The 13,176-nt window shown below is 40.7% G+C and overlaps 1 pseudogene; it reads right to left on the bottom strand.

Annotated features, from left to right (window-relative positions):
* Positions 1-11,809: 11,809 nt before the first annotated feature.
* LOC147455891 (uncharacterized) lies at positions 11,810-12,796 on the bottom strand (annotated as a pseudogene).
* Positions 12,797-13,176: the final 380 nt, after the last annotated feature.

Below are 13,176 nucleotides of genomic sequence, written 5' to 3'. Positions count from 1 at the left end.
TTAGTGCCATCAAACTTCTTTATGTCATAAATGTCACGGTCTTTGCTAGTAGACATGGTGACAAAACTACCAAAAGATTCTGCGAAAATTTCGGCAGAGTCTCCTTTGTATTTGAGACTATGTCAACCAAAATACGAGACAAAATGACCAAGTATGTCACTCACAAAGCATAGAAGAGAGCAATGCCTCTCAAAAGCACACTGTATAGAGACCAAATGCGGCACAGAAACAGTCAAACTGACCATAGACCGCCAACTCGGCGTCAAAAGCACCTATACCACTCTATACATATCCTATGGCGAGGCCTCGTAAGGGATGCTCCAGCTACCTGTATCACCGAAGGTATCTCCACATTTGAGAATACCCCAGCTCAATGAAAACCTTACGCTATCGACCCTCAACAACGTAGGTTATGCAGCAAAAAACGTATAGCCAAGTCTCAGAAATGGTTATCTTCCGAACCAAGTCTCAGAAATGGTCGAGACTACCATACTAGCCAAAATATGGCTCCACAAAAGACGTACACTGGCAGTATCCACAAAGACGTACAAGGCTGTCACTGCGCACAAACAGGCGCCAAAAGTATATGCATGCCAAAAAGTATCCCTGCAAGGAGGCAAATTGCTTTCAAAAGAGCTTAAACACTGTAAAAAGTGTCAAAATATGCATGTACGCATATAAACTGCTCCCATTGGAACCAAAACTGACATAAATTCTGCAATCTGTACTCTATGTCGATGCCGTTGTCGAAACGCAATCCGATGCCGGAAACCTGTGTAGAGTAGGGATCTAGGAGCTGAAATGAAAGAGCTATGGAATCCCTCACACAAGAGGCAAAACACCTGTAGAATGCAGATCTGCAAGGAACATGCTGTTGTTTGCATACAATCTCCTGATCAAACGTATCTTCCAAACGGTGAGGAATAAGCAGATGCGCGTGAGTGGCAAAAAGTTGCGAAACGCTGTTTTCGATAACATTCACGAACAGAACTTCAAAAAACGGCTTTTGTAAGAAATTCTCTTAATGAACACTAAAACGGGCTGAAAATTGCAGCACACGCACACTCTAGTACACAACCATCTGCAAGCACGTTACTCTCTTGCAATGTCTCAGATCTGATGTGCAGTCCTCTCTCTTCTCCTCCTCTAAGCTTGAGCTTCAACTCCGCTCAAGCTCCGAGCTCAAGCTATGGCTGAACTCTCTGCTCCCACCTGTCGCTCTGATACCAATTGATGAAGCAGGATCTGTGAAAGAGAAGCTGTGGGCAAGGAGAAAGAGCACACAAACACACGTATGGAAGGGGGTGAGCCAAAGATTAATCCCCTCAATTATAATCTACACATATATTGAAGAGTGGCTCAAGTGTACTATACACTTGGGTTAGTAGCAATTAGATGGGCGGCCGAACATGGCCAGCATAAACCCAACATAGTTCAACCTCATCATTGCAAAGGATGACAGGTTTGACTCAGGATTTGAAGTATTTTTGTTGTATGTATGATTTGTGCATGCCCACAGAGCCGGAATTGTTGTTCTTCAGGTACCTCTTTGTTCCAAAGGATGCAAAACAGCTCTTAGCTTGGGCTGTGGGTTGGGAAAATATTTACATATGGAGTTCAACAATGCTGAACAGAGTGGACAAAATAATCAAGGCAGCTTTTGGGGGGCTTTGTGACTACTTCAGTGGATGGGCTGGACAACAGTTATGTGATGTAGCCACATTCAGAATGGTAGGTGGAAAACCAATCTTTTTCAAGAATTTGCAAAATTTTCTAAGGCTGGTTCTGTGATACAGTACGAGAAATGTGCTATTGATCGACAATAGTCTTTATAAATGCCATTATAATTTGCATGATTCCTACTTCATTTTACCTTGCCTAGAGGATCGGAGTATTGAATTCTTGTCCAAGGATTTGCAAGAGGTTCTTGCCAAGTTGCGTGATGCTACGGATCAGTCAGCCGAAGCTTTCACCTTCAATGTGAAGCCTACATCGGAGGACAACTATGTTAAAGCTGCACTCAAGCGAGGTGGAAAGACAACCAGTTATGGAGAATACTTGATGGGGCCACATTTGATGCCAATGAAATTTTAGCCCTAGTATCTCATCCTTAAAAATCTCATGTAGTTTTAGGAAGCCAAGCTTTGTAGAAAACCCTTGTACTGCCATGTTTTGTCATTACAGCTTAACGCTCTCTACTAATCCATGTATATGCCTACTTCCCATGAGGGATGGTTTTTTGGATAACATTTTGAATGCCTCTATACTGAGTGATTAACATGTAACTTATTGGCAACATGAAAGTCGAATTTATAGTTATTCCATTATGTTAGTTTAACATGCTTTGGACTCTAGTTTTTGAGCTTTGGACTCAATTTGTGGGTAGTGTGTGTGTTTGGATGTGGATGTGGATGGTGCCAGATACGTAAGTTAAGTGTTTTTGAGGCCATGTTGTGTAGTCATTAGAGGCCTCTTGTCATTACAATCATGTGTTCTAGCATTCTAGCACTAGAAAGTAACAATGCAGGTACCAACCAAGGTACTTGGTGTACCTAATGTGCAGGCAGGTATTTTAAAAGGGAACTTTCAAAACACCCACAATGGTAGTTTAGGGTACCCTATTTGCATATAGATACATGTGAAGAATGTTGGGAGACTAACAACAATGGTACTTAAAGTAACTAATTTAGAGATACGTTCCATGCATGTTACTTTAAGTACCTGATCTGCACACTTTTACATTGTAGAACATGCACTAAAAACCTGTCTCATTGGTACTTTGAGACTACCTGGATACCCCCTTTAAGTACGTGAACTAGCAGTCAAATGCTTGAAACCTGAACTGTAGTAAGTTTTAAATTACTTTGAGTACACATGTTGGTACAATAAATGGGAGATAGACAGTTTGTTGTCAGCACTCTGATATCATGTGAGAAGTGGCGGTGGGAGAGAGAAACACACCACACATGAGCTATAGAAAGAGACAAGAGAACCAGGAGGCTAAATTTTTGATTAGGTGTTCTGGGAGGACTTAGGTACAACAAACAAAAATTGGAGCAAAACAACTGTTTATTAGGCTCAAAGATACAAAGACCTACAAAAGCGTTGGAATGCTATTGTACACATTTTTGTAAACCTCTGGAGATAACATGAACTTATGTGGCTCTCCATGCAAGGGTTCCAAAGGTATCTTGATGGATCAAACCAAGTGCGATGCCAATAACACTTTTGGCTGGTCAGGAGGTACGTAATAAACATCCTTGGTACCATCGACTAGCTCATAGTAGTAGCCCTCAACCAAATAGGTTTTCGAAAAAATGAAGTTGTCCCAAGAATCTATTAGAGGTCATGTTGTTTTGTACTTCTCCCTTGGCATCATGGCAAAGTTGTCACCTACATGCAGAGCATCACTAATGGCATCATGATGTCCACCATACATAGGCAAATTTGATCCTTCATCGTCACTTGACTGATCACTTTCTTTGTCACTACTGTCCAAGGGTTTGATGGTGATATACTGCCAGTTTTTGACATGTGTGTTCTGAAGGCATCACCTCCAACATTGTGACATACAAAACTGACAAAACATGAGAGAGCTTTGTAGCGAAGTGCACACTTGTCAGTCCTAGAGTGTCCATTCACACAATGCAAAGAGCGTGACCCTTCCACTCGCTTGCAATTCCATTTCCTCTCCCTTGTCACATCTGCCGCTTCGACGTCCCTGATGCAAATATTTGACGTGTACTGCCAAAAAGTACAGGTCCCAAAAATTTATATACTTCAACACCCTGCCAGCCTCGTCCCAAAATTTGACGTGTACTAAGTGAAAGCGCTTAGTGGTTAATGATCACCTCAAGGTACTTTCAAGAACTTAATGCAAATATTCTCTCTAGTTTCGTCCCTCCCTCTCCGTCTCTCTCGTTCCTCCCCCCTCTGTCTGTCTCGCCCGCGCCATTCAGGTTTTTGATTCCCTCTTTCCTCCCTCCTTTGCGTTTCTCTGCTAGCCGAAGCAACAAGCAGCAACATCACAACAACAACAGCAAATTCAGGAGGAGTACTTTTTGATGGGTTGGTCATCAACTTCAGTAAAAATCCCCTGCAGCAGCAACAGGTATGTGGCATCATGTAGCTTGAAGCATTCTATCTCGAATGTTGGTTGAATTTGAATGTGGCTGGTTTTCCTAGGTAGCATTTCCAGGTAGCATTGATCCATGTTTTAACATGCTTCATGCAGATGTAGAAGTGTTGTATGCTTGTCTCTGAATGTGTGGCAAGATAACCAAAGGGGGCTTGGCCTAGTGGTTAAAGCGAATGGGTGGGTGTGTAAGGACCCAGGTTCAACCCCTAGCGATATGGTATGCCCTCTGTTGGGGAGGGTATTGCGAAAAAAAAAAATAATGTGTGGCAAGATAATCGTGGATTGTAACTATTAATGATGCATATGTGAGTTTAGAATTTATTTCTAGAATGTATATGCATTTCGCACATCTAATTGATCACCCTTGTGAATTCTTTATAAAAATGCATCATCCTGTTTGAAGCATCATGCAACTTGAAGCATGAATGGAGATTTTATCAACTGTGTGTGCATGCTTATACGAATGCATCATGCAGGTTCAAGCATGAATGCATTTAACTATTGATGTTGTATCTATGTGGCATTAAGAAGCGGGCCTTTGGCTCGATGGGAACATTTGGAATGTCAAATGTTTCCTCGACTACATTTTCTGCATCAACGGCTGATGTAGCAGCTATTTCTAACATGAAGGCTAATGTTGCTGAAAAGTTAAAAGAGAAGCAGCAATGTCTCGAAGCAATAAAAAATTCTTTAGATCAATCAAAGCCAAAGAGAGATGAGCAGGTTGGTTTGATGCGAGGCGCCGCCAAGATCATAGAGAGACTGAACAAGGATATGGAGGAACTCAAGTTGCATAAGGCTGGGCTTGTACCAAACAAGGAAGCAATGGCAAAGCTTGAGACCTTGATTCAAATCAGAAAGGAGGCTCTCAAAGACATGGGACTTGATATTGAAGTGCACAATCTCGATAACCTAGGTGAAGAGGCAGCACAGTTACAGGTATGTAAGCTTGATTGATTCACCTAGTAGTAGTTGATATTACTTAAAAGTGGTTAAACTCTAATTAGAAAAAATGGTTAGAGACCATTTTATATGGTAAAAGACCACTTAAATGTGTTTATATAACACTCTTAAGTGGTACCACATAAAGTGATGAAGACTCTTGAAAGTAATGCACAAACACTTATACTGTTTTATAAAGTACACAATGTTATTTTTTTACAGGGTCAGCATGACACTTTGTTATGGGAAGTAGAAGTGGCAATAGGGCATCTTCAATTTGTGGAAATGATTATTAATTTTTTGAAGTCAAGAATGCCTATCCTTCCTGTCAGGCCGCCTGTTCATTTGGGATCGGACAATAGCTGTGTGCAGTTAGGTGATTGTGTTGCTTGTGGGATGTCTATCATGCAGACTGTTGTTACCGGTGTCTACATGCTCCGGTGTCAACATCCGTATCACCCACTTTGTTTTGTAACTGCCTGTAAGTCTGTCGGCCAGTGTCTATTTCATGGATGTGAGGAACCTTTAAAAGATGCTTTGAAGCTGCTGGCACTTGGAGAGGCAAACATGGATGAGCATGTTGGTACAGGTAATCGATGTTTTTATACCTTATGATATGAAACTGATTGTAGATTCATTTCTTGACCATTTTGTTTCTTTTCTCCATGTAATTGCAAAGAAAAATCCAATGGAAGGAATCTTTGGATCTCCTATTGATGGAATTGGTAATATTTTGTGGAACATTCTTCTCTTTGAATGTTCACATAACTTAATATTGAGTATTATTACATTGTCTTTTATGTAGCACACTCCCAAGCTGGGTCATCATGCAAGCCCAATATTGATAGCATGTGTGGTGGGTGTGGGGATAAGAATGCATCCCAGAAACAAGTAGGCAAAGACACTCCGGACCAACAAAAGGCAGAAAAAAGGGATGAAAAAGAGCAGATATAGTGGGAGCTCAAGGTGACGCATCCAAGGAGTCAGCCGAGGTGCCTCTGAAGCTAGAACCTGCAATGAACAAGGACATAGAGGACGCTGAAAAATCATCTGAGAAGCCAATTGAAAAGGATACAACAGTGAACTTGTCTGATGAGGAGGCGGATCTTTGTATTTCAGATGTTTGTGTAGAGATTTTGGGGCGTAGGAAAAGGAGGAGCAACACTGAAGAGCGTGCCACACCAAAGAAAAAAGCTAAGTTGCATCCGAGCCTCCAGAGCCTACTCCAGGAGGTAAAAAATCCAAGGATCCTTCATCTGCTCGGAAAAGACTAACCTCCAAGCACCCAACCTTAAACCTCCAAAACCAAAGTCCCACAAGAAACTTCTGTAGCCCCTATTAACCTTTTGTGCTTTGTAGCCTCTTTGTAATTCGGTCTTTGTACCCTCATTTTGATGATAATGAAATGACGGATTTATTTTTCATTCACTAGTTGTTTATTGCTCATTGATTGTCTATTTATTATACTCATATTGTTCATTGACTATCTATTTATTGTACTCGTATTGTTCTTTCCGACATCATCATGAGCATCTTCAAGTAGAGCTTATTTTTTCTCCAGTATCTCCTGCCAAGTGGACTGCTGTTGCCATAGAAGTTCATTAAATTAATGAAATGGAAATCAAAAGCATGGAAGGTATACTTTTCAAGTGTATTTTGAAAAGGTTAATATGTCAGTCTGAATGAGGTTTTTAAGGCATGGTACTGGTCTATGGCAGAACTTAGCTGGATTGGAGATGTTCAAGAACCAGATGAGAAGGTTGAAGACATAGCAGCTAAGCAGGATGCAGAGCAGGATGCAGATGTAACACCAGATAAAGTAGAGAAAGACCAGGAGCCAGCAGTTTGCCCTGAAATTGAGGAGATTTCTCCAAAATGTCCTGAATGGGGATATCTTGTTTCGAATTTTTGCAAGATCAAAAAGCTCATCATCCTTGATCTCGATGGACTTTTCATGAAACGAGATGTAAGCAAACGTGATCCAAAGACTGGACAACTTAAACACCCTCCACATCCAGCTTCCAACATAGTTAAACTAAAAAGAGTGGACGAGAAGTTGTGGATCCGTAGAGATGTTGAGCGATTTGTTTGGGATTTGACGCAAATATCAGATGCAATGATTTGGAGCACTTGTACTGCTGCTACCATTGAGCTAATCCTCAGTACATGTTGGACAGACATATGGGAACATAGGACTTATTACTTTAGGGATCTCTTCTCAAACTGGAAATGTGAGAAGTGATCGTATTTTGAAGAGATTGCTGGAGCTCCAAGAGACCTTGCAGGTGAACCTGTGTTTCAAGCCCCTTTACCATGTCTGGAACAAGTTTCTAGAATATGACTGCTCTCGGAAATTGTTGGTAGATGACTCCAGATATAAAAATATGTGCAATGTCTGGGACAACTGTATATGTCCACCCACCTTTGATCCTCTTGATGAAAACCAAGACCCTGATTACCTCACGCACACACTGTTGCCATGGTTGTGCAGATGGGCACTAACTCCCAATTCCCTGGAGTATACAAAGGCAAACCCCATCAACAATCCCAAAGATGTACTTTCGAGTCTAGTCTTTGAGCACTTTGTTATAAATGGAGATGAATGAGATTGTACATCTGTAATTTAAGAAATGTTATATATTGTACATTCTTTGTGGATATGTAGACGTTTCTAGATAATTGTTGTAATATACTTTTTGTAATATACAGAAGTTCTGGCACTTTACATGTCTTTGCACTATACATGTCTCGACACTTTTGAATGTCTCAGAACCACATTTTAGTGGTGCTAAACCCCTAAAACATGGTTAAATTTTTATTGTGTTATTGCAACAGCTTTTCTGGAACTGCAACACCATTTAATGGTGATGTTCGAGGGGAGTGGTAAAGCATTCTTAACCACTTTTTAGTGGTGCTAAACCACTTTAGCACCACTAAAAAGTGGTAAATTTTTATTGAGTTTTTCTGGAACTGCAACACTTTTTAGTGGTGATGTTTGGGGGGGGAGGGGGGAGTGGTGAAGCATTCTCAAAAACCAACATGTCAATCCCATCGTATGTTTACACCAATTCCATCTTGTTCAATCTTTCACTAGATGATATAAAATCAGATTTGATTTACAATTCAAAGGGCATGCTATTGTATATTGCCTCACGGTCTTCATTGGAAAGTTCGAACACTTCTCCTATGCCATTGAGCACACAGGCTCCATAGGGAACTTTATTGCCTTTATCAAGTGGGAATATATGAAAACTACTGGCTTGTTATCCCACAGCTCATACAAGTTTGCTTGTAGGGATTTATACCAATGGCCTGTGACCATATAATTATGCTTCTCTATCTTGTTGCCCCATGCATCAATTTGCTCGTTAGTTGTTAGGCCCTTAGCTACTACACACTTCAAAATGTAGAAGTCAACAGCCTCCTCATTATTCTCTTCAAAAATGATAGAAAAATTGTCTCCAGGTGTGAGCATCGCTTAAGGAGTCATAATGACCTGCATAAGTGGTACCATGGAACTCCTCATCGTCTGAGTCTCCGTATGACTGGGAATCATTAGCAAGTGGCTCCAAAGTGTGATATTTCCACGTCTCCACATGTGATCTATTCATACACCTTCTCCAATGGCCAAGCTTGCAAGGAAAACAAAAGCATGACAACCGTTTGATCGCAATGCACAAGTGTTGTTCTCAGAATACCCATTCACATAGTGCATTGCAATTGATCCCTTCAATGGTTTGCAGTCCCATTGATGGGATCGTTAAAAATCACCTAGCTTGACCTCCCAGAACACCCTACTGACCTCCCTCTTTTGCTTGTCATACATAGCAGTTGCTCCAATACCGAGATGCATTCTCAAAAAAGAGACAACTTCAACTGCACAAGTCAACCGCATACTATTTTGCTTCAATTTCTCATGAGTTAGAGCCCTTTTAATGACAGCCCCAGCCCCATCATGCTCCCCCTTTCCATGTCCTGAGCAAAAAAAAATCCAATTCATTTCCATGCCAGTAAGGCTCCAATATCTAGCAACAAAGTAAAACGGTCACTTTGCTTTAAATTGTGAAGCTGCGCCATCTGACCAAACCCATTTTTTTTTTAAAGCTTAGCCCTTGATCTCTCAACCATTGAGCATGTAAGAGAAAAGCATGCTGCACAAATAAGGTGTCATGTTGTTTATCATCTGAGACAAAAAAGTGCATGGTCTTCTTTATTGCACCTTATGCGATGCAGAAATAAGTAATCACAGGACAAAGATAGTGACCTGCTTAGTGTACCAATGCATTGACTGGATCTCATTTTGCTCCTTGAAGGAGTAGTTCTCTGCAAAGTCAACGACGGAGACAACCACATCATCTGGAAACAAACAAATGCAGTCCTTGAACTGTTGTCTTGCCACCTAAATATGAAATTGTGAGTGACATACTTCTTCAAGTGGTCTTGGTACACTCGCAAAAGTTCTCTAGGTAGCATTTTCTTGTGGACAATGTCTTTCATAGTGCTCTTTCTAGCTTCATTGTTTAATCTAGTAGCACCCACTATATTTTCAGAAAACTTCACAGATACTTGCTTACTCTGCTCAACTTCTTCTCTTGGACAGATCTGAATATTACCTACACCGCATGCATTGCATGTTCCCATTAAGCATTGGTAGCTATGTAAACTATGTTCTGCAAATATAGGGTAGAGTATAGACTCCAACAGTGAAGTGGTACTCATACTTGCATTTTTGTATGCAAGACATCCATGGTAGACAACTTCATCATGATGAAGGCATATAGGGTAGCTGCACATGCAGCAAAAACCATGAAGATCAAAACTTCGAGTCCGCATGTGATTTACTGCCTCATTTGTACATGCACAATACAATAGCAGGTGTAGCGATCCCTCAATATTCGGACAAAGAACGGTTTCATAGACTCGAAGCAACGTTGCGAAATCTGAATATCTGCATACTTTGTCTTGAATCTTAAATAAAGCTCCACCTGCAATATACATGTATACAAATGTTAAAAATAAACTTAGCATTCAAAACTGGTTAAATTGTTTCAAAACATTAAAAAGTGATTCTACATCACTAAAAACTGGTGTGCACCACTAAAAACTAGTAATGATACATTCAGTAGTATTGTTTTACCTGTGAAAATAATGCACCACAAATACAAATTAGTAACCATACAAAAAGGTAGAATATTAAGAGTTTGTGTGAGGACAACTTAATAGTGGTGAGAAACCGCATTCAGCGTTACTAAAAAGTGATTTGGCACGAGTTAAAAGTGAATTCAAACCACTTTTGACGGTGATGAACCGCTAATAAAAAATGGTGTGCACTGCTTGAATATGGTGGGCAACGATTAAAAAGTGGTGAGTAAGGAAATGAAAGTTCTGGGGAAGTTCAAAACTAGCACTTAAAAAGTAGCTGGGAGGGACAAAATACTAGGCGACAGACCAGCATTAGCACTAGATAGTAGTCCAACACAACTTGAAAGTGGAGGAGCTCTTGTGAAAAGTGTTTGATGACCACTTTAGAGTGGTGAGCGACTAGTTCAAAGTGGCCAGTCACCAATTAAATTCTAGCACTTAAAAAGTAGGTAGGAGGGACAAAATACTAGGCAGCGACGACAGAACAGCATCAGAACTAGATAGTGGTCCAACACAACTTGGAAGTGGAGGAGCTCTTGTGAAAAGTGCTTGATGACCACTTGAGAGTGGTGAGCAACTAGCTCAAAGTGGGCAGTCACCACTTGAACGCGGATTCTGGTCACTTGAATGAGATTTCTAGCCACTTGAAAGCGGGAACTTGCCGCTTGATTGCAGTGACAAGCTTTTAGCTACCACTTGAAAGTGGTGTCTCGCCACTTGGGAGTGGTGCCTCATCACTTGCATGGAGTGATGACTGACGTAGTGAGTGACTTAGCACATGAAAGTGGTGTCTCACCACTTGACGACCACTTGAAATTAGTGAGCAACTACTTCAAAGTGGGCAGTTACCACTTGAATGCTGATTCTGGTCACTTGAATGCGGTGTCTGGCCACTTGAAAGCTACCACTTGAAAGCTACCACTTGATAAACACTTGAGAATGGTGAGCAGCTAGTTCAAAGTGGGCAGTCACCACTTGAACGTGGATTCTGGTCATTGGAATGCGGTGTTTGGCCACTTGAAAGTGGTGTCTAACCACTTGGGAGTGGTGTCTCACCACTTGCATGGAGTGACGACTAACATAGTGACTTGCACATTAAAGTGGTGTCTCACCACTTGATGACCACTTGAGAGTGGTGACAAACTAGTTCAAAGTGGGCAGTCACCACTTTAACGCGTTTTCTGGTCACTTGAATGCGGTGTCTGGCCACTTGAAAGCGGGAACTTTCCACTTGATTGCAGTGACACGGTTTTAGTTACTACTTGAAAGTGGTGTCACACCACTTGGGAGTGGTGCCTCACCACTTGCATGGAGTGATGGACTGACGTAGTGACTTAGCACTTGAAAGTGGCTTCTCACCACTTGAATGCGGTCAGACACCACATGAAAGTGGTTTTTATACGTGTAAGTGTTGTGTGCACCGCTTCATTGTGGTGTGACAGCACTTGTAAGTGTTTACTAACAAAATGTGTTCAAACTCCACTAATATGGTTTTGGTTACCATCATAAGGTGGTGGGCACCATTCGTGCAGCAGTAGTAAAAAGTCTATGGCACTACTATAACTGTTGCACCATGACTAAAAGCTGCTACATCACTTGAAAAAAGTGATCTGCACCACCAAAAACATTTTCACCTGTAACACCCCTACGAGTTTGTAAAACATGTCTGTTAGCATTGGGTAAACAAGACTTTTTAGTGGGTGAACACCACTTTGTAGGTTTTACGGTGCAACGTTGGTGCATTTCTAGTAAAACGTGTTTCTTAAACATTAAAACCTGCTGCAAAACATTAAAAACAGGTTCAAATACACTAAAAAGTGGTGTGGAAACACAAGTAAAAGTGCTTCAAAATCATTTAGAACTATTGATCAAATTTTAGAAGTGGTTTCAGATACAATTAGAGACCAGTATAGTAATGTTTCACCACTTTTTAATGTTACAGCACCACTAGAAAGTGGTGCAAAACACCAAAACAAGCTGTAGCACTAATAAAAGAAGTATAGAAACATAATTTTGTGGCAGTAATGAGTTGTAGCACCAATAAAAAGTGGTATAGAAACATAATGTTGTAGTAGGAATATGAGTTGTAGCACCAATAAAAAGTGCTAAAAAAAATATATCAATTACCTCAGGCTCCTCAAGAAGGTGGATTGGATGCTTTACATATGAACATCTAGCTAGTCTCTTACTGCAAACATCTTTCTTGTTGGGGGACACCCTCGTCTCATCTGTCCAAAATTGAAAGACTATGTCTTTAACAGTTTGAGTGATGTGAGTTCTCCATGCATCATCTTTATGACACACAGATGCAGGGAATGAACCATCGGATTCACTTGACACTATTAAGTGATGTTTGGCTGAATATAAGTTTCTTTTGTGGATCCCCATAAGCTTGGCGGCTTGCGGTATGCTCATGTCAGTGTTTGGCTCCTTGCTTCCACCATTCACCAACATCAACATTGCTGATTTCTTCACAGAAAACTCGTCTGAAGATCTTGGGACCTTCACATGATTCAAAGTGTTGCAGATGTTTCTCAGCATAGTTTCTTCCAACTCTTTGGATTTAGTCTGCATAGTAAGGAAGCAAGGATGTTGAATAAGTTCATCAAAGATTTCCTTCCTACCACTTGCATCCATTCCCATGGTTAATGTATCAAAGTGTTGTACCATAGATTGACATATCCTTCGTTTCTTTCTTTCATCCATCCCCCCCGTATTGCTTTCCATCACAAAGTTTACCATTGCCTTAAGTTGATTTAGTTTTTGAGCAGCCCAATATTCCCTCATTAATTTCTTGCGCTAAAGTTGAGCTTCTCTACTCAATGACGATGAGCTAATAGACAGTTCTTCACTGTGCTCCATTGTTGCAGTACTGTCAAAGGATTGCTCTACAAGAAATACAATACAAATCATAACTACACGCTATAATTTTAATTAATACATGGCACTTCTTG

This window comes from Adiantum capillus-veneris, chromosome 6 (genome assembly GCF_014529385.1).
Source record: "Adiantum capillus-veneris isolate H3 chromosome 6, ASM1452938v2, whole genome shotgun sequence".
Taxonomy (NCBI): domain Eukaryota; kingdom Viridiplantae; phylum Streptophyta; class Polypodiopsida; order Polypodiales; family Pteridaceae; genus Adiantum; species Adiantum capillus-veneris.
This window is presented reverse-complemented; position numbering and strand designations above follow the sequence as displayed.